This window comes from Lissotriton vulgaris, chromosome 4_1 (genome assembly GCF_964263255.1).
Source record: "Lissotriton vulgaris chromosome 4_1, aLisVul1.2, whole genome shotgun sequence".
NCBI lineage: Eukaryota > Metazoa > Chordata > Amphibia > Caudata > Salamandridae > Lissotriton > Lissotriton vulgaris.
The window spans coordinates 1,032,538,655-1,032,562,259 of record NC_141691.1 but is presented as its reverse complement, the minus strand read 5'-3'; positions in this window follow the sequence as shown (position 1 = coordinate 1,032,562,259).

The following is a 23,605-nucleotide window of genomic DNA, read 5'->3' as shown; positions in this document are numbered from 1 at the left end:
ACCCAGACTCTGTCCTCTCTGCTTTCAGGTACTCTACATCTTCGATCCACCCTTGGATCCAACGGACTCTTCTCTCCTGGTCACCTGCAGCATCTTTTCACCAAGGCTCCATAGAACTCCATTACGAAATCCAATGCACTTTGACACCTATGCACCCGCTTCCTGTGGGTGAGGTAATGAGAGTACTATGGTGCTCCTGTAGAGATTTACATCCCTAGTGTCCTAGCTTTAGGTGGTTAAGTTCTAGTCCAGTCGGAAGACTTCCAAATCTGCAACTTTCTAACTTTTACGCACCATTGACTTCTATTGGTGCACGCATGTGCCTATAGACACTGCAATCGCATCCTGTGGGCCTCCCCCGTCCTAACTTCTGTTATTCCAGTGTAGCCCCAGTGATTCTCAAGGCCCTAGGCCTTACCATTGTTCGTGACGAGGTTCTTATAACACTACTTTAGTATATGGTTTGAGTGACCACCAGGGCCTATCCATATTTGTGCAACTTTTGTATGTTATATGAAGTTCTTTGTTTAACGCTTGTGCTTCTGCCCTCATAAAGAGTACAGAGGATTATTCTAGTAATAAATACATATATTTTATAATATATAACTTGTGTGGTGTCCTTACATTTGGTATTAAAAGGATTGCATATGGTAAAACAGCTGGCTTCACATGCCCTTTTGAGTTTAGCCTAAGACTGCTTTTGTCCATGCTACCAATAGGATAGCTGGTCTATAAGGTTGACTTACAACCAATCACCATAGGGGTTGTTTGGACTGGTGCAAGGTGCTCACTAGAATAGTCTATACTGATGCTTGGTTAACAAAAAGATTTGCCACCAGAGCAAAGAAGATTTATCAAAGCTAGGATGTGCTTATAAGTAGGCTTTTATTCGAATATCTTAGTCAAAAACACAAGGGTATATTTGTATCAATCATATACAATTTGAACAAAAGCAACATACACTAAAGAAATTGTGGACAAAAAAACTCAATGGAATGTTAAAATTCAACATACATTCTAAACCCAGTCATATCACAATCATACCTTGTCAGTCATACACAAAACACATATGAAAACAAATACACCCACGGCTAGATAGAAATAAATAGTCGTGTGATGTATTAGGTCTGCTACAATCTATACAGTTCTATATATACAATTATATTTACAAGTGTAACTCAAAAAATAAATCAACAGAGTTAAATGTCAAATCAACAACACTATATACATCGATTTTTTGTAAGCCAGTAATGTGTCACTCTATTCACACTACAGGACAACACAAATGTGAAAGAAGCAGACACTGAACATGGGACGGCCTACGCGTTTCGAATCCCCAGGGTTTGACAGGGATTTTCGTCAGGGCCAAAAGTTTCTAAAGAAAGAGAGAGAAAAAGAAATTTCTGTCGTGTGACTTTAAAAACTATATGTAATAAAAAATCAAGATGCTCCAAAGCATTACCACCCAATAAGCCTTTAGCTTACCACTATGGAGAATATCCGAAGAAAGGAACAGCCTGTGTGATGAAAAAACAACATACAAAGTGCTACATAAGTAAGGTGAATAAATCAAACAGGGGGGGTTTTGCTGGCCACTGTCCAGGGTTAAATTTACCTTAATAATGTCTGTAAGGGTTGCGTGTTCAAGTAAGAATGGAGTGGCGAGCCTGTAAGAGAACAGCGTCTATTAAGTATGCTGGCGAGACCGGGGTTGATGATAAAGCATGGGCATAGGGCGTAGGGTCTCTTACCAGATGGTCGTGCCACAGTGCGTCTTTAGACAGGAACGGAGATGTAAGGAAAAAGATCCAACACACTTTTTTTAGGAAACAGCCTCTGTTGAACAAAAACGGGTAGAAGGCTTGTTTAACCCAAGTGCCTAACGTTTAAAGGCATGTATAACAAAACATACAGGTCCTCCCCGCGCTTACTCGTTTTGGGCTCCGCTGGTTTCAATGGGTCGGCGTCCCCGCTTGCACTAATCTCCCGCGTATGCGTGGAGTGTGATGTAGCTGGCAGGCTCCTCAGTAAATAGAATTATAGTGCGCATGCGTCACACATAGACAGGCCACGGAAAGGCTCCCTTGGCTTGATTCCGAACGGGCGTCTGTACTGATCTACCGCGCATGTGTGGTGTATGATGTAACTTACAAGCTCTTCAGTAAATAGAGCTCTAGTGCACTAGCGCGTCTGTCACATTAAACACCACAATTGTGTAACCAGGTGGCATAATGAAAGGCAGGCAACTTTCCTGAATTAAAGTTTATAACTTTCCGATATCTCGTTTAATCCTTTGACTGCTGTATCAAATTTTACAATTAGGTAGGCTTCTCTTTTGGATAATTTCTGATCCATATCTCCACCTCGGGCGTCCTTTTCGACACGCGAGATCACAGTCCATTTGAGATCACTTAGCAAGTGGTTACAGCGTTTCCAGTGATTAACCAGTGGGGCGGTGTCAATCCCATTTTTTATTCTGGATTTATGTTGGGTAATTCGCGTCCGAATTTCCTGGTTGGTTTTTCCGATGTAGAGTAACCCACACGGGCAGGTAATGCCATAGACGACATATTTGGTTCTGCAATTACTAAAACTGTCATGTTTCCATGAGATTCCATGGTGCTGAAAAAGTGATCCCTCGATAGTTAGTTCGCAGCATAGACAAGTGCCACATTTGTGGTGGCCTGTGACGGGTGGTAATCCCATCATCTGTCTTAGCGATGGCTGTTTGTCTTTTTTTATTCCTGCTCTTATCACATGATTAGCCACGCTGCTTTCCTTTTTGAATGCGAATAACGGTGGAACTTGCAAGCTGTTATCCAAGTTTTTCACGAGATGCCAATTTTGTAGGATGATTTTTTTGAGATTATTGGCATTAGGACAGTAGGTGGTTACTGTCCTAATCGGAGGGGGACCCCACATCAATTAGGGCAGGTCGATGGGGAAAGCAACAATCAAAAACTGGGAGGGGACCTGCCCGCAGTATTTTTAGTAAATGGCCTTGGAGAGGTCCTTTGTATTATAAAAATTGCCCTGAACCCAAGCACATCATATAACACATTGGATTTTATCAAAATTTATTTTTTTATTTTTATGAATTCATTTTCATTGTATATGGATATAAATAGTTTAGCATCAAAATAAATAAGCATCTTCACAACAATTAAATAGTGGTTCTAACTCCATACTTGCATACCCTTAACACTCATACAAAAAAACATTCACACTTCATACATCATACAACACTAGGCAGAGATGAATTTAGATGACAAGGGGACCGATGATCAAATGTCCGGGTTGGTTCAGTGGGTTCCTAAATAGGAACAGACGCCAACGCGCGTTTCGGTGTGTAGCCCCGTCCGGGGCAGCACCTTCATCAGGGCAAAGTGGGGTAGAGAAGGAGGAACCACAAGTGTACAAAAATTCTGTATGGGGAAACATATTAAAAACATATATTTTAGAAAGCATACTTGCGTGGGTTCAAGGCATAATAAGGCATAATTACTTAGATACTCATACAAATAATGACACACAGTTTGTCCCGACTTGACTAGGCCCAGAGACAACAATTATACAGTGAGAGCACCACATCAATATATAGACCTTTTAGATGAAAAAGGAAAAGGACAAACACTTAAACGCATGAAAGGGGATATCGACAAGAGGCACCTCCAATGGATAAGTACAAAAAGAATTTAGCCCGACATAACAGTTGTGCTGTATTGAATTTTACCTATTAGTAGCAAATGAGGCTGGTGTAAGATAAACGCAGTAGATGGCGATTTGATAGTGCCAAGAGGAGATCGCGTTGCCTTAGGAAGTATCTGATCCCAGTTGTACGTGGCGGAATCCACCCCGAGGGGGGTAGCGCATGGATGGTTAAAAATGAGTATCCCTGAGGTGGAAAAAAGGCACATCAGTATACTTATCTTGCCAGGGACTAGTCTTGCCTAAGGGTGGAAGGGCAGGGTAAAGGATCACAGTTTTAGAGGGCATACCTTCAGATCAAGGGGGAGATACCATAGAGGACTCTAGATCGATGCTGACCTTGTTTGTTATCAGTACAAAATGAATAAACCTGAAACGTAGGAAATAGCGGCTTAGTTAAGCGGTAGCTGCAAGTATCGTCCTGACTCAGTACAAAAATACATTATAATAACATAGGGAATTATTCCGGGGGTACCTTTTCAATGGTGGAGAGAGAGCCACGATTGGATTCTGATCAGTGCTGGGGCCGCCGGCTGGGGGTATAAGTGATGCTAATCTACAACGGGAAAAAGAGGGGTGATAGGATGAATGGAAGTTTAGGCTGTAGAAAAAGCCGGCTAAAAGAGAACATCAAGAAGGGGAACTTCCTACCAATGAAGATGTCTTTGGTAGATTGGTCAGTTCTGCCGTTGTGTAGTTTTCAAATTTGGTAGGGTCCCTCCTGGAAGGAACCTAGTGGGCGACAGACGTACATTACCGAAATGCGGGAAACGTGCAGAAATGGTAGTTATAGGCTAGAAATGAGAGGGCTCGATTTAGTCTGCAGAGTTGGCTTACCTGGCGTATTAGGAGGGAGCAGTCTCCAGTCGGCGGTCCGGCTCGCACGCACGGGAACAGGCAATGCGTACTGTGTTAGAACCGTCTATATATCTTGAAAGCGGGTGCTATTATTAGATTCAGGTGTGGAGGCGCGGGGGAATCCTAGCGTCTAAGCGACATAAAAGACGGGTTTCAAAAGGTGCTAATCTCTGCATTGAAATAGCGGCGGCCATCTTATAATGGGGACCCATCATTGAACAACAAAGGTTAGAGGTGGGATCTCATAGAGAATAACGAGACTTAATGAGATGGTCGTCCAGGGGTACGATAATCAAACTAAGGGTATTATTTCTAAGTAGAATCCAGCTATTAGCATAAAGATACGGTCAAAAGATACGGCCGCGTCCCGAATTACTGTAAGTGGTGGCAATGGTATACTTAACCTGCGCTGTATATGGAGATAGAGCCCCCCTGCGATATGTTAATAGTGGAAGGGCAGGGCAAATATTAAAAGCGGAGAGGGGAAAATGAATAAAAGGGAAAATAGAAAGATGAAATAATAAAGAATTTTGAATGCTTTAAAGCGATCGGCAGACCAGAAGGGTACAAAGGGCAGAGAGCGGGGCTCAACGTTACCGAAATTTACAATAAGGCATTAGCCCATGGGCATTCCTCATTCAGGCCCTTCTCCATGCTGTTGAGAAAGAAGATCCAGAAGACCTCACGTTTTTTTCTCAGCGATGTGGGATCAGTGCCTGCCGGGGTTTGAATCTTTTCCAATATGGACCATCTGAGGTCGATTTCGGAATGCCCCTTAGATACCCAATGCTCAACTAGAGGGGCTCCTCTTTTGCCAGTGCGGATGTTTGATTTATGCTCTCCAATGCGCAGCCTAATCTCCCTTCCTGTTTCACCAACATATGGTATTTTGCATGGGCATATGATGATGTAAATACAGTTGGAGGACCTACAGTTGCTCATTTTAGAGAGGTAGATGGTACGGGTAGGAGTCACTATTTCCTTTCCCACTATTGCATTCGGGCATGCCTGGCATTTCCCGCATTTATGGTTGCCCGTCACCGGACCCGTCCCAGTGATGGAGCTCTGTATTAAGGGTTCCGGTCCTCGCATTTTACCTCTCACTAAGTGATTTTTGAGATTTTTGTTGCGTTTAAATGCAAAGATGGGTTTAGGTAGTGCACTTTGGTCCTGGTTCAAGTTGAGCAAAAACCAGCTGGAGTTGATGGCTTGTCTTAGTTGGTTGTTGATGGTCGAGTGTCGGGTGATACAGACAATGGATTCTCTGGGGTTGGGATCCCTAGGTTCGAACATGGCTTCTCGGTTATAATAACGGGCCCGCTTGAAGCTATCCTTAACCAGCCGGTAAGGGTACCCCCGTTGCAGCAACTTCTCCTTAAGTATATCTCCCTCAGTTAAGAAGTCTTTGATATCTGTGCAGTTCCTTCTAATTCTAAGGAATTGACTGAAGGGGATGTTGTCACGTTGGCAACGGGGGTGGTAACTTCCATATTGCAGTATGGTGTTTCGGGCAGTAGGTTTAGTAAAAAGAGACACAGTGATCTCCTGGTTGCTATGTTCGACCCATAGGTCCAAGAATTCAATCTTGTCTTGATTGAAATGGCTAGTGAACCTCAAATTGGGGTCCGCTAAATTGAGCCAAGCAATGTATTCAGTTAGGGTGATGTCATCCCCCTCCCAAATGAAGAAAACGTCGTCGATGAAACGAGACCAAGCTCGTACGTTCTCATAGAATGGCGACATCTCGTTGTAGATATTGATGCGTTCGAATTCGCCCATGTACAGGCAGGCAATGCTAGGGGCGCAGGCGGCGCCCATGCTTACTCCGCCTACCTGGTGGTAAAAGTTGTTGTTGAACTCGAAATAGTTCTCCTTCAGCACTATTTTTAGGCAGTCCATGATAAAATTGGAATTTTGTATCTGGGGGTTAGATGTTAGGATGTCTTGCACTACCGATAGGGCACCTTCCTGGGGGATGTTGGAGTACAAGGACTCCACATCCAAAGTCACCAGGAGTTCCCTGTTGTGATGGTATGGGGTTCCCTCAACCTTAGAAATGAAATGGCCGGTATCTTTGATAAAGGAGTCTAGAGCTCCGACCAGAGGTTGGAGAAATTGGTCAATATATTTTGATAGGGGCTCCAAGGCTGATCCTATCATGGATACAATGGGCCTTAGGGGTGGATCAAGTTGGTTTTTATGGGTTTTAGGGACCCCATAGATGATCGGTATCCTGGTAAATGAAGGAGTAAGAAACTCAGCTTCCTGTTCACAGATGTCGCCATTAATGACTCCTCTTTCGGTCATTTGCAGGATGCGACGTTTGAGGGCGGGTTCCGGATTTCTGGTGATTTTGACATAGTATTCATGGGCAGACAGAAGGATGTTCATCTTCTCTATGTAGGTGGGTGTGTCAAAAATGACGATGCCCCCACCCTTATCACAGGGTTTTATAGTGAGGGAGTCGTTTGTTTCAAGGGACTTTAGGGTTTCTTCCTCTATGCTACTTAGATTTCTGGGTCCCTTAGGGACAAATTTCAGAATTTTGTTAATTTTGAGAGTAACCGTTTTTTCAAATGTTCCTACCTCATGGCCAATTTCTTCCAAGCTAGGGGTGAACGTAGATGGGGGTTTGAGACCTGATTTGTTATCGGAGTCAACCAAAATTGGACGACTTGAAAAAAAATTTTTGAGGCGTATTTTTCTAAAGAAAGAATATAGGTCCCTCAGAAATTCAAATTTATTGAAGTGAGTAGTAGGCACAAAGGATAGACCCCTGGTGAGTAGTCCCACTGTCTCAGGGGTCATGTGCTTATTGGACAGGTTAAATACCGGAATGGTTTTCACCTTGTCCAGTATTGTTGATGTCGGGTTTGTACATATGGCTGAGGAGGACCCTGATGGTAATTCCCTCTGTGGGGGTTCCGATTTCTCGGTCTGTAATTCCCCCGGCGGTTCCCTAAAAAACGATTGGGTCGTGGGGTTCGATCTGTATTGTCCTGTCTACTTGTCTGAGGGTAGTTGGTGTCATAATTGGGGTCATAGTTGGAGTTATGTCCGTCGTCACCATCGGAATCCGTGGTGTCGGAAAAAGTGGTTATTCGTTGATTGCCCCATCTTTGATAACCGCTCTGCTGGTCGGTGCTGCTTTGAGTGTTGTAGAAATTGCTGGTAAGGAACGGATAAGCTCTCTCTTGGGTGAATAAACGGATGTCCTTGCGGAACTTATCCGTTTTCCTTTTTAATAAATACTCAGAGAATGAGTCCAATTCTGCTTCAATCTCCTCAAGTTTCTTTTTTCCTAGGTCTACGGCATCTTCAGATTTTAATTTAGCTTCCAATGTCTCGATTTCTTTGGCCAGGAGATCTAAAACCTGCCGGGCGGTCTCTATGATGAGCATCATCCAGTCCCTGGAGCAACGGTTCGAGATAAGAGCCCATTTCTCCAGGAACTGTCTGATCTCAACAAAGAGACCCGGGATATTTCTTACTCTCAGGCCAATGGGGATTGTGCCTGCCTTGAGGTAGTCTAGGATGAACTTGGCATGCAATTCTGTGCGTTTGGATTTTTTACGGAGATTGAGGAGTTTAGACCAATCCCCTTGTAATCCTTTGGGTAAGGGGAACGCAGATTCGTTACTAGATGTGGCTCCGACCATTTTGGCGAAGTCCTCGTCAGAGAAGCCAAAAGATTTGATACTTTCCATCTTGGAGTATCTGAGAAGGAGTAACTGGGTAATGAAAGAACAGAGATCCAAAAGATTAGAAATAAAAGAGTGAAATTAAATATGAATTAGGCAAAGACCTTGAAGGTAAGAGAGACACAAGGTCTAAACAAAAGCTGAATATTCAGAAGGCCTAGACAGGGAGTCGGATACAATACTGAGGTCATACATCAACAATAAAACAAACAAACCCCCACAGCAAAGGCTGTGAAGAAACTTCAAATCGGAGGGGGACCCCACATCAATTAGGGCAGGTCGATGGGGAAAGCAACAATCAAAAACTGGGAGGGGACCTGCCCGCAGTATTTTTAGTAAATGGCCTTGGAGAGGTCCTTTGTATTATAAAAATTGCCCTGAACCCAAGCACATCATATAACACATTGGATTTTATCAAAATTTATTTTTTTATTTTTATGAATTCATTTTCATTGTATATGGATATAAATAGTTTAGCATCAAAATAAATAAGCATCTTCACAACAATTAAATAGTGGTTCTAACTCCATACTTGCATACCCTTAACACTCATACAAAAAAACATTCACACTTCATACATCATACAACACTAGGCAGAGATGAATTTAGATGACAAGGGGACCGATGATCAAATGTCCGGGTTGGTTCAGTGGGTACCTAAATAGGAACAGACGCCAACGCGCGTTTCGGTGTGTAGCCCCGTCCGGGGCAGCACCTTCATCAGGGCAAAGTGGGGTAGAGAAGGAGGAACCACAAGTGTACAAAAATTCTGTATGGGGAAACATATTAAAAACATATATTTTAGAAAGCATACTTGCGTGGGTTCAAGGCATAATTACTTAGATACTCATACAAATAATGACACACAGTTTGTCCCGACTTGACTAGGCCCAGAGACAACAATTATACAGTGAGAGCACCACATCAATATATAGACCTTTTAGATGAAAAAGGAAAAGGACAAACACTTAAACGCATGAAAGGGGATATCGACAAGAGGCACCTCCAATGGATAAGTACAAAAAGAATTTAGCCCGACATAACAGTTGTGCTGTATTGAATTTTACCTATTAGTAGCAAATGAGGCTGGTGTAAGATAAACGCAGTAGATGGCGATTTGATAGTGCCAAGAGGAGATCGCGTTGCCTTAGGAAGTATCTGATCCCAGTTGTACGTGGCGGAATCCACCCCGAGGGGGGTAGCGCATGGATGGTTAAAAATGAGTATCCCTGAGGTGGAAAAAAGGCACATCAGTATACTTATCTTGCCAGGGACTAGTCTTGCCTAAGGGTGGAAGGGCAGGGTAAAGGATCACAGTTTTAGAGGGCATACCTTCAGATCAAGGGGGAGATACCATAGAGGACTCTAGATCGATGCTGACCTTGTTTGTTATCAGTACAAAATGAATAAACCTGAAACGTAGGAAATAGCGGCTTAGTTAAGCGGTAGCTGCAAGTATCGTCCTGACTCAGTACAAAAATACATTATAATAACATAGGGAATTATTCCGGGGGTACCTTTTCAATGGTGGAGAGAGAGCCACGATTGGATTCTGATCAGTGCTGGGGCCGCCGGCTGGGGGTATAAGTGATGCTAATCTACAACGGGAAAAAGAGGGGTGATAGGATGAATGGAAGTTTAGGCTGTAGAAAAAGCCGGCTAAAAGAGAACATCAAGAAGGGGAACTTCCTACCAATGAAGATGTCTTTGGTAGATTGGTCAGTTCTGCCGTTGTGTAGTTTTCAAATTTGGTAGGGTCCCTCCTGGAAGGAACCTAGTGGGCGACAGACGTACATTACCGAAATGCGGGAAACGTGCAGAAATGGTAGTTATAGGCTAGAAATGAGAGGGCTCGATTTAGTCTGCAGAGTTGGCTTACCTGGCGTATTAGGAGGGAGCAGTCTCCAGTCGGCGGTCCGGCTCGCACGCACGGGAACAGGCAATGCGTACTGTGTTAGAACCGTCTATATATCTTGAAAGCGGGTGCTATTATTAGATTCAGGTGTGGAGGCGCGGGGGAATCCTAGCGTCTAAGCGACATAAAAGACGGGTTTCAAAAGGTGCTAATCTCTGCATTGAAATAGCGGCGGCCATCTTATAATGGGGACCCATCATTGAACAACAAAGGTTAGAGGTGGGATCTCATAGAGAATAACGAGACTTAATGAGATGGTCGTCCAGGGGTACGATAATCAAACTAAGGGTATTATTTCTAAGTAGAATCCAGCTATTAGCATAAAGATACGGTCAAAAGATACGGCCGCGTCCCGAATTACTGTAAGTGGTGGCAATGGTATACTTAACCTGCGCTGTATATGGAGATAGAGCCCCCCTGCGATATGTTAATAGTGGAAGGGCAGGGCAAATATTAAAAGCGGAGAGGGGAAAATGAATAAAAGGGAAAATAGAAAGATGAAATAATAAAGAATTTTGAATGCTTTAAAGCGATCGGCAGACCAGAAGGGTACAAAGGGCAGAGAGCGGGGCTCAACGTTACCGAAATTTACAATAAGGCATTAGCCCATGGGCATTCCTCATTCAGGCCCTTCTCCATGCTGTTGAGAAAGAAGATCCAGAAGACCTCACGTTTTTTTCTCAGCGATGTGGGATCAGTGCCTGCCGGGGTTTGAATCTTTTCCAATATGGACCATCTGAGGTCGATTTCGGAATGCCCCTTAGATACCCAATGCTCAACTAGAGGGGCTCCTCTTTTGCCAGTGCGGATGTTTGATTTATGCTCTCCAATGCGCAGCCTAATCTCCCTTCCTGTTTCACCAACATATGGTATTTTGCATGGGCATATGATGATGTAAATACAGTTGGAGGACCTACAGTTGCTCATTTTAGAGAGGTAGATGGTACGGGTAGGAGTCACTATTTCCTTTCCCACTATTGCATTCGGGCATGCCTGGCATTTCCCGCATTTATGGTTGCCCGTCACCGGACCCGTCCCAGTGATGGAGCTCTGTATTAAGGGTTCCGGTCCTCGCATTTTACCTCTCACTAAGTGATTTTTGAGATTTTTGTTGCGTTTAAATGCAAAGATGGGTTTAGGTAGTGCACTTTGGTCCTGGTTCAAGTTGAGCAAAAACCAGCTGGAGTTGATGGCTTGTCTTAGTTGGTTGTTGATGGTCGAGTGTCGGGTGATACAGACAATGGATTCTCTGGGGTTGGGATCCCTAGGTTCGAACATGGCTTCTCGGTTATAATAACGGGCCCGCTTGAAGCTATCCTTAACCAGCCGGTAAGGGTACCCCGTTAGCATCACTTATACCCCCAGCCTTCGGCCCCAGCACTGATCAGAATCCAATCGTGGCTCTCTCTCCACCATTGAAAAGGTACCCCCGGAATAATTCCCTATGTTATTATAATGTATTTTTGTACTGAGTCAGGACGATACTTGCAGCTACCGCTTAACTAAGCCGCTATTTCCTACGTTTCAGGTTTATTCATTTTGTACTGATAACAAACAAGGTCAGCATCGATCTAGAGTCCTCTATGGTATCTCCCCCTTGATCTGAAGGTATGCCCTCTAAAACTGTGATCCTTTACCCTGCCCTTCCACCCTTAGGCAAGACTAGTCCCTGGCAAGATAAGTATACTGATGTGCCTTTTTTCCACCTCAGGGATACTCATTTTTAACCATCCATGCGCTACCCCCCTCGGGGTGGATTCCGCCACGTACAACTGGGATCAGATACTTCCTAAGGCAACGCGATCTCCTCTTGGCACTATCAAATCGCCATCTACTGCGTTTATCTTACACCAGCCTCATTTGCTACTAATAGGTAAAATTCAATACAGCACAACTGTTATGTCGGGCTAAATTCTTTTTGTACTTATCCATTGGAGGTGCCTCTTGTCGATATCCCCTTTCATGCGTTTAAGTGTTTGTCCTTTTCCTTTTTCATCTAAAAGGTCTATATATTGATGTGGTGCTCTCACTGTATAATTGTTGTCTCTGGGCCTAGTCAAGTCGGGACAAACTGTGTGTCATTATTTGTATGAGTATCTAAGTAATTATGCCTTATTATGCCTTGAACCCACGCAAGTATGCTTTCTAAAATATATGTTTTTAATATGTTTCCCCATACAGAATTTTTGTACACTTGTGGTTCCTCCTTCTCTACCCCACTTTGCCCTGATGAAGGTGCTGCCCCGGACGGGGCTACACACCGAAACGCGCGTTGGCGTCTGTTCCTATTTAGGAACCCACTGAACCAACCCGGACATTTGATCATCGGTCCCCTTGTCATCTAAATTCATCTCTGCCTAGTGTTGTATGATGTATGAAGTGTGAATGTTTTTTTGTATGAGTGTTAAGGGTATGCAAGTATGGAGTTAGAACCACTATTTAATTGTTGTGAAGATGCTTATTTATTTTGATGCTAAACTATTTATATCCATATACAATGAAAATGAATTCATAAAAATAAAAAAATAAATTTTGATAAAATCCAATGTGTTATATGATGTGCTTGGGTTCAGGGCAATTTTTATAATACAAAGGACCTCTCCAAGGCCATTTACTAAAAATACTGCGGGCAGGTCCCCTCCCAGTTTTTGATGGTTACTGTCCTAATGCCAAGGATCACTTTTTCAGCACCATGGAATCTCATGGAAACATGACAGTTTTAGTAATTGCAGAACCAAATATGTCGTCTATGGCATTACCTGCCCGTGTGGGTTACTCTACATCGGAAAAACCAACCAGGAAATTCGGACGCGAATTACCCAACATAAATCCAGAATAAAAAATGGGATTGACACCGCCCCACTGGTTAATCACTGGAAACGCTGTAACCACTTGCTAAGTGATCTCAAATGGACTGTGATCTCGCGTGTCGAAAAGGACGCCCGAGGTGGAGATATGGATCAGAAATTATCCAAAAGAGAAGCCTACCTAATTGTAAAATTTGATACAGCAGTCAAAGGATTAAACGAGATATCGGAAATTTATAAACTTTAATTCAGGAAAGTTGCCTGCCTTTCATTATGCCACCTGGTTACACAATTGTGGTGTTTAATGTGACAGACGCGCTAGTGCACTAGAGCTCTATTTACTGAAGAGCTTGTAAGTTACATCATACACCACGCATGCGCGGGAGATCAGTACAGACGCCCGTTCGGAATCAAGCCAAGGGAGCCTTTCCGTGGCCTGTCTATGTGTGACGCATGCGCACTATAATTCTATTTACTGAGGAGCCTGCCAGCTACATCACACTCCACGCATGCGCGGGAGATAAGTGCAAGCGGGGACGCCGACCCATTGAAACCAGCGGAGCCCAAAACGAGTAAGCGCAGGGAGGACCTGTATGTTTTGTTATACATGCCTTTAAACGTTAGGCACTTGGGTTAAACAAGCCTTCTACCCGTTTTTGTTCAACAGAGGCTGTTTCCTAAAAAAAGTGTGTTGGATCTTTTTCCTTACATCTCCATTCCTGTCTAAAGACGCACTGTGGCACGACCATCTGGTAAGAGACCCTACGCCCTATGCCCATGCTTTATCATCGACCCCGGTCTCGCCAGCATACTTAATAGACGCTGTTCTCTTACAGGCTCGCCACTCCATTCTTACTTGAACACGCAACCCTTACAGACATTATTAAGGTAAATTTAACCCTGGACAGTGGCCAGCAACCCCCCCCTGTTTGATTTATTCACCTTACTTATGTAGCACTTTGTATGTTGTTTTTTCATCACACAGGCTCTTCCTTTCTTCGGATATTCTCCATAGTGGTAAGCTAAAGGCTTATTGGGTGGTAATGCTTTGGAGCATCTTGATTTTTTATTACATATAGTTTTTAAAGTCACACGACAGAAATTTCTTTTTCTCTCTCTTTCTTTAGAAACTTTTGGCCCTGACGAAAATCCCTGTCAAACCCTGGGGATTCGAAACGCGTAGGCCGTCCCATGTTCAGTGTCTGCTTCTTTCACATTTGTGTTGTCCTGTAGTGTGAATAGAGTGACACATTACTGGCTTACAAAAAATCGATGTATATAGTGTTGTTGATTTGACATTTAACTCTGTTGATTTATTTTTTTGAGTTACACTTGTAAATATAATTGTATATATAGAACTGTATAGATTGTAGCAGACCTAATACATCACACGACTATTTATTTCTATCTAGCCGTGGGTGTATTTGTTTTCATATGTGTTTTGTGTATGACTGACAAGGTATGATTGTGATATGACTGGGTTTAGAATGTATGTTGAATTTTAACATTCCATTGAGTTTTTTTGTCCACAATTTCTTTAGTGTATGTTGCTTTTGTTCAAATTGTATATGATTGATACAAATATACCCTTGTGTTTTTGACTAAGATATTCGAATAAAAGGCTACTTATAAGCACATCCTAGCTTTGATAAATCTTCTTTGCTCTGGTGGCAAATCTTTTTGTTAACCAAACATCAGTATAGGCAATTCTCTTTGTTGTTATAGAATTGTGGCTTAGCCTTGCTGATTAAGAGCCGACCCTAGTTGTTCTTAGGCACTAGAATAGTCAACATCTTATACCAGGCCAACTTCTCACAGTCACCCCCCCCCCCGGGGCTAAAAAAAAGAAATGGTGGGCGGAGGGGTCCAAGGTCCCCAAAGCCGCCGGGACCACCACCCCTGGGGCTTTATGTATTGTGGGAGGGGGACTGTGTGGCCCCCCTCCTGGAGCACTTGAGGGCCGGTCATCCCAGGGGGGTTGCAAGGTCTCCAAAGCCCCGGGGAACACCACTTTATGTATTGTGGGAGGGCCGGCTCCTGCAGTTAACCGGGGTGTCCATCCTGCCGTCCCATAGCAAGGAAATCTGTTCTCTCTTTTAAATTCTAAATCAGATTGCTTTTTCACATGGTGAGCTGCATGGTAGTAGCTCCCCATGTGGAAAAGCAATGCCGGCTCCCAAATGCTTAAAAGTTGTCCACCAAAGGTGCTGGAGTCATGTACCCTACAGATTATGAGTCGTGCATCCAGTGCGTGCACACCAGGGGACCGCACTGAGCGCTGCGCTGGGTTTGCGACTCTTTAATTTTACCATAAAAAAATAGCCCCGCCGTGGGGGGAGCCACAATGCCCCCACGTTCCCGCTGGCTCCCCGTGTCTTTCGGGAGCCAGCATTGCTTTTCCACATGGGGAGATGCTAACTTGTATGTGGAAAAGCCATCTGGTTTGGATTTTGAAAGTGACAACAGATTTCACTGCTCTGTGTTTTAAAATCCAAACCAAGGGGCATATTATCAAGCAGGGCGATAAAAATTATCGCAGTTTTAAAGGGCTTTATAATATGGCCTTGTGAATTCCAATAGAAACCCATGTTCTGGTGTGAACATGGGCTTCTATTGGAAAGTGTTGCAAGGATGTTGTAAATCTGGTTTGGATTTTGAAAGAGAGAGCAGGGTGCATCTGTAGGGTAAGTGCAGGTTAGTGTAGGGGTAACAATTAGTATTCTAACTCCATGGGGGTGCATCTGTAGGGTAAGTGCATGTTAGTGTAGGGGTAACAATTACTATTCTAACTCCTGGGGTGCATCTGTACGGTATGTGCTGGATAGTGTATCAGTAAAAAAAATATATTACAACCCCAAGGTGGTGCATCTGTAGGGTATGTGCTGGATAGTGTATGAGTAACAATTACTATTGCAAATCCAGGGGGTTGCATCTGTGGGGTATTTGATGGATAGTGTATGAGTAACAATTATTATGAAAAAGAAAGGAGTTAAAGAAGAAGGAGACACGCACTTTCATGGTCAACCTGGACGAACAGAAAGTGACGAGAGATGATTTCCGACGTGTTTAGCCTTGAGAGCCTGGTTAATCATTAAATGGGGTCTGGCACATAAGTGCGTACTTATTCTGAAAGAAGCCTTTCTGGGTCTTGCGGAAGCAAGACATCCTAAATAATTTGCATCACATTACACTTGTTATGAAAATGTCTCACATGTTCTTTTTAACTTTGCAAGTAAAGTAAGGAGCGGCAGACAGTGGTGAAACGTAAGTCATGTGATTGATTGCTAATGCAGCGATAATGTTAACGCCATGACTGACAATTTTCCCGTTCATTTTTTAAAGATTGTTGATTATACTTCACCTCGTAAACTTTATTTAATCAAACACGCGTGTGTTTTATTCCAAAGCGTTCTTTTAAACCACCCTTTTTTATTGTTATTATTTATTGTAAGCAACAATTGCCTCCCCCTGCATGCACTTGCAAGGTCATCTGATTTGCTCGTATGTTAAAAACTGAACCTTTCTACACCTCTTTTTCATTGGTTGTTAAGCATTGTAAGAAGACGTATTACCACCCAATCCCTTTCCTTGCGCAGATTTCCCAAAACATTTGATTGGCTGTTGAGTGGTTAACTCTACCTTCCTGATCCTAATGTTGATTGGCTTGGTTTTTCTATGTGACGTTACAATACCCTCACCATGTACATAGCCCATTTTGTGACGCACTTTATTTTACAATGCGTTTCAAAAACTAGTTGTGGCAGGGTGTTTTTAAGTTAAACTGTGTACTCTGCTTACGAGTTTGTTGACTTTAAACGTATTTCAAAATAGTATTCTATTTTCTATCCTATCATAATTGTGCTGACTTTTCTCCTTTAGCGTAGAGTACTTTGTCCTTTCATTAAATGTATAATTCTTCAAACCATCCTTGAATGAAAAATGCACAAGTTTTCAAAATATTTTATTGAGTCTTTTATATTCATCACATAGGTGAAATGCAAAATCTTTTTTTCATTCACTGGTATCACGCGTTGGACCACATTTTTCAAATGTTATCATAAGCACTCATTTCTTATGTTTACATTATATAAGTGTTGCCCCATCATCTTTATTTAAATGTTTAGGGTTTTTTTTACTTTCAGATAAAGTAGAATAGAAGTGTTATGACAAACACTCCCTCACTACTTCATCCTTCTTTTTTTATATACACTTCATGTCATTATTACATTTTACAATCATATTTAAAAATTGAAAGCATTATTAATTAATATTTGAAGACACAATTATATATTATTATATTTTTTTTAAGTGCTTGCGATGATAATCCTCCTGTTCTTCACGAGTGAAAATTGGAAAAAGCACTACTCAATATAAATACTTCTAACCCATTTTCACTCTAGAAGATAAAGAGTATTCTCCTTTATTCCAAAGTATTTCTTTTTTGCGTCAATAGTTTATTATATACTATATTTTTCAATCATTAAGAAATACTTCCATACTAAAAAAAATATTATTTATTATTCTTTTAAATTCTCTGTTGAAAGTCATCCAACTCCACTTGAAGGATCATAAAGTTCAATGTAAATTAAAATATACATAAACAATATGATCCCTCTGTGGAAATGAAAGATAAACTCAAGATGATACCTTTGCTCCTAATCATTACCTTGCACGTAGTAATTCCTTAATTAACTTATATTTCTTGTAATGGTTCTTTCACCAACTCGTTATTACATTCTATTTAAACTTAAACATACTACATTCTATAATCATTTAAATATTTTTGCTTTCTTTTTTGAAAATATCAAACATATACCCATTCACATAATTTACCTGTCTTCGATATTCTTTCCTTCCTCCATCGAAATTCATCCAACCTCTCTGGCAGAGACATAGTGTTTTATGTATTTTTAAATATTCATTCACAATACGTTCCCTCTGAGGAAATGAAAGATATTCTCAAGATGCTTCTGCAGCCCCGAATCATTACCTTGCTCGTAGTTTCTTCGCCCGTATTGATTCTCTGAAATGAAACTAATCATCCCATGGGTGTGGTTTATAAACTTTTCGGTTACTTAACACTCTATGTGATCAATGTATTGCTACTCCCACTTTTAACTCACGTTTTTCAGTTGACAGGTGTTCTCATTTCCACTGTTTTAGTACGTCACGTGTTTATGTAAACGTGCCTCTTTCCATACTTTTTAACTTTTGTATAATTTCTAAAATGCTTTATTTAAACTTGTTTTTCTTATTAAAGCATTTCTATGGGTTACTTTTTTTAAATACGAGTATTAACATTCATTCCCCTTTTTTTCGACTCATTATTCTAGTAACTTCCCTTTTTAAAAAACTTTTTTTCATGCAGTGAGCAAGGATTTAGGGCACAGAGTGCTTCAAACTCCTATGCATTATGCATGTAGTGGTGAAACCACTTTCACATTTGTGCTTCAGGCCAACAATTTCCCAGTCACTATCCATATACTCCTGCAAACACAGTGTGACTGATGTTGCAATCCCATAGTGACTCTTTCAGTACCATGTAGTAATTCATTCACTAAAGTAAAAGTCAACCAATTAAGAATTCAAACAGTGTGTTTCCTTATATTACTGTAATCATTCAGTCAGTAAGCATGTACTCATGCAGTGAGCCAGTCTTTAGGGAATGGAGTGCTTCAAAGTGCTATGCATTATGCATGTAGTGGTGTGATGACCTTCACATTTGTGCTTCAGGACTACAATTCCCCACTCACTATCCACATAGGGGTCTCCAACCAGTAGCTCGGGAGGTACTGGTAGCTCACCAGCACCCTGAAAGTAGCTCTCAGAGGTGAAGCCAAACCAAGCCAATCTCAGATATTCTGTGTATATTAAAGAAGGCAGCACTGCTCATTTCACTACCTTAAGAGTTAAAGACAGCCAAACCAATGGCAGGGCCTGTTGATAACACTCAAACACACACTGTGGTGGCTTATCAATCAATCAATCAGGGATGTGTAGAGCGCACTACTCACCTGTGAGGGTCTCCAGGCGATGTAGGAGAAGGGTGTGCCTCCTGTCTGGTTCTGTGGATGCAGAGGATTCCGGCCAAGGCCTGGTCAGCGGAGTGGAGGTTTCTTTTGGGGGTGTAGAAGGAGATTGAGGTATTGGAGTTCGGTGTTGTGGAGGGCTTTATAGGTGTGTGTGAGCAGCTTGGAGGTCACTCTTTTTCGACGGGGAGCAAGTGGAGTGCTCGCTTATGCTGGGTAATGTGGTCTTGTTGTGGATGCTGAGGATGAGTCTGACTGCGGCGTTATGGACAGTCTAAAGTTTGTGGAGTAGAGATTTGTTGATTCCTGCATAGAGGGCGTTCCTGTAGTCCAGCCTGCTGGTGATGAGTGCATGGGTGACGGTCTTCCATGATTCAGAGGGTGGGTCCATTTAAAGGTCTTGCTGAGTATGTGGAGGGTGTTGAAGCATGTGGAAGCTGCAGCGTTGGCCTATTGGTCTGTCACATGAAACATGTTTATCCACTTTAAATCTGAGTTTGGGAGACTTCCTGCTGTGGTAATTTTGTTTGTGGCACACTGCATCTGATGATGTGAATTTTACTTGATTGCAAGCATTTAATATTGATAAACGTTTTCGTAGCATTCTGCTGATAACTTCACCTGGAATTTTTTGGTGGTTACTACTGATAATTGTGCTTAGGGTGGTCATAGTGTAATGTTAATACATACCCCCAGCACAACCCCTACACTTCACAAACACCACTACACTACCCTAAACCCTAAAACACTACCCCCAGCACAACCCCTACACTACACAAACACCACTACACTGCCCTAAACCTTAAAGCACTACTCCCAGCACGACCCCATGCACTACCCAAATACCTCTGTACTATCCTAAATCCTAAAACATTACCCCAGCACAACCCCCTACACTACATAAACACCACTGCACTACCCTAAACCCTAAAACCCACCCCAGGACGACCCCCTACACTACAAAAAAAACATTGCACCACCCTAAACCTTAAATCTAAACCAGCATGACCTCCTAGACTACCCAAACACCACCGCACTACCCTAAACCCTAAAAGACTACCCCCTACACTACACAAACACCAATGCACTACCCTACAACACTACATGCATAATGCCTAGGAGTTTGAAGCACTGCATTCCCTGGGGTAGCGTTTTAGGGTTTAAAAATCACTATTACAAGTATACAGTTATCCAGACAGTCACTCATGCAATCCCTGAGTCTTATGTATACTTCTTTATATACAACAAATGTCACATACACTGCCTTTTATTTTTCATGTACCATTTGGAGATATATTTGCTCATCACCACACCCATAAAGATATTTACTCACCCAAACAATTGTTATAACACGTAGTCTTAACGTCATATAGCTACTGAATCAACTATTCACACATCTTTGGGCAGTCACAAACCCCCCACCGAACCACACACATTCACTCTCCCATAGAAATACTCAGTTAACTAATCAATAACTAATATAGACTTTCACATAGCTAGTAGCCAACTGGTGCAGCAGTTTACACAACAACTGACAAAGTAATACAGATATTCACACAGTTTAGTAACTATCCAATATATTTAGTGAGACACCATAAATTACTCAAGTAAACAATCAATTACACTGCTACTGAATCCTCTAGCCAGATTTTTTATATCCACTCATTCTTCAATGCATTGTACTTTCCCAATCATGGTTCTACTGCATACTTCATATATGCCTGGTTGCCTCCTCTCCCCACATTCAGCTATTGTGTGGCTGAGGTGCCATGCCGTTAATTGGTCATGTTCACGGCTAGCCCAGGTTACCATTGTAAGTTGTTCTGTTGTGTCTGGTGGATTGGCATGTTGTTGTGCATCTTGGTTGTGATTTTGTGACATATCACGATCAGCTGGGGCCCCCACTACTGGCCGTCAACAATGGGATCTCCTCCCTCCCCCTCTCTCTCGGTGAAAATCCTTGGAATCACCATTAACTCTGATCTCTCTCTTAAAGGCCAGGTGGGAGCTGTGATTTCTTCCAGCTTCCATCAACTGCGCAAAATCAGAAAAATCGCTCATTTACTTACGCACTCTGCGCTCATTCAAGTGGTACTCGCCCTGGTCTTGTCCTGATTAGACTTTTCTAATTCTATTTACTTAGGCCTCCCCTTGTTTTTGTCTAATTGCTTGCAAATTGTGCAAAACCAAGCTGCCAGATTGATCTTCAAGCACCGCAGTGGGAGTTCAGCGAAACCATTGCTGGCTACTCTCCACTGGTTACCCATAGCCCAACGGGTAATATTTAAAGTAGGATGTCTGGCTTTTAAGGCTCTTCACGGGAAAAGCCCCATGGTCATCAATAACCTAATCATCAAGCATGAGCCTACTCGCAATCTTCGTTCTGCCCATCTGTCCCTTCTTACCCTACCCTCCTTCAAACGGAAGCGCCAGGGCGGGTGTCGATTTGCTTTTCTTGCCCCAAAGCTGTGGAACTCTTTCCCTCTGTTGCTCAGGAAATGTACTAATCTTATGGAGTTTCGGGGAGCCTTGAAGACCTGGCTATTCAAGTAAGCTTCTGGATAGGTTACCTGCTTTTCAATCTTTCCTCACTGCTAGCGCCACGAAACCCCTGGGTGCCCGGGCGCTTAAAAAATTTAGAATAACATAACATAACAGAACATGCATTGCCAGAGTTGTGGATTGCATGGTTGTGGAGTTGAGGTGAGTGGGGGGTTAATTTGGAACTTGCTAACACGCTGTGCATTTCCCTTGGTGCTATCCTGGGAACGCTGGTTGCTGATGGACTGTCGGAGGTTGAAGGAATTATGTATACTGGCTGTGTATTTGAAGCGACATTGGTGAAGGTCCCATGGTGTTCTGATGTTGCCTGCACATTGATGTGTGATATGTGCGTCCTGTTGCGGTGATTGTGTGCTGCGTCACCAGGGGGTACAGGTTGGACATGTGTGAAGTTGATTGCCCCAACACGTGCATGCTTCCGGTTATGGGATATGGTTCTTGCTTGGTCTCCAGTGGTTGTAAATTGTAAATTGATACTTGTATAGCGCACTACTCACCCGCAAGGGTCTCAAGGCGCTTGTACAAATACCGCTGTGGAACCCATCCTGACTTTCCCTGTGAGGCGTCCACTCCTGGGCACCCCCAAGGTGGAGGCCAGGCATCCTTAGCGTTGTGGGGGCCGTTGTGGAGATTAAGCAAGCTATTGCCCAGAGTTGCAGGGTGGGACTCCATGATTGGAATAGGCACAGAGGCGAGAATTATCAGGTCCGTGGAATTTTGAGCCCAAGACCCGCCCAAGACCTGCTGAGGAGGGGAATTGAACCCTGGTCCCGGGCTAGATCTGGGTTTAATCCATCACGTTCTTTAGCCCACTCTGCCACCCCAGTTCAGACATGGCCATATGCAAATCCGTCTGACCCTGTGCCTCGTGGGAACAGTCCAGCCCGAACTGCCAAGTCATGCCCTCCCTGGACCAGAAATAAGCTTCCTACGACCAGTTTCTGGCATTTTAGCCGTCTTCAGCCAGGCTTGCTTGAATCCAGTGGCAAAGTGAGCAAGGGACTCACGTCTGAGCATACCCTGCCAACTTATGGCGAACAAAGCAGTACAAAAAGGGGTGGTGATGGACGGAGAATCTGAGCCAATCAAACACTCACACCCAGTCAACAGATCTGGGTTTAATCCATCACCGTTCTTTAGCCCACTCTGCCATCCCAGTTCAGACTTGACCATATCAAATCAGTCTGACCCTGTGCCTCATGGGAACAGCCCAGCACGAACTGCCAAGCCATGCCTTCCCTGGACCGGAAACAAGCTTCCTACGACCGGTTTCTGGCATTCCAGCCGTCTTTAGCCAGGCTTGCTTGAATCCAGTGGCAAAGTGAGCGAAGCAAGGAATTAAGCTATCCAGGCTAATGAGGGCTGAAAGCCCGAAACCGGTCCTTGGATGCTTGCTTCCAGTCCGGGGAGGACCTTGCTTGGCAGTTCAGGCTGGACTGTTCCCATGGGGCACAGGGTCAAGACTGTTTTGCATATGGCTGGGTTCAAACTGGAATGGCATGGTGACCAAAAGAACGATGAATTTAGGCCCAAATCCCAGTACTTGGGTGAATGTATGACATTGTTCTGCATTCTGTCCATCAACTGTTGTTTTTGCATTTGTCACCCCGAGTGGGACGGGTATGCTCAGACGTGAGTCTCGTGCTCTCCATGGCACTGGAATTAAGCTGTCCAGGTTGATGGGGGCTGAAAGCTCGAAACCGGTCCTTGGATGCTTGTTTCCAGTCCAGGGAGGACCTGGCTTGGCAGTTCGGGCTGGACTGTTCCCATGGGGCACAGGGTCAAGACAGATTTTCATATGGATGGGTTCAAACTGGAATGGCATGGTGAGCAAATTTTCAATGGATTTGGGCCCAGATCGCAGTACTGGGGTGAATGTATGACATTGTTCTGAATTCTGTCCATCAACTGTTGTTTTTGCATTTGTCACCCCGAGTGGGGCAGGTATGCTCAGACGTAAGTCCCGTGCTCTCAATGCCACTGGAATTAAGCTATCCAGGCTGATGAGGGCTGAAAGCCCAAAAC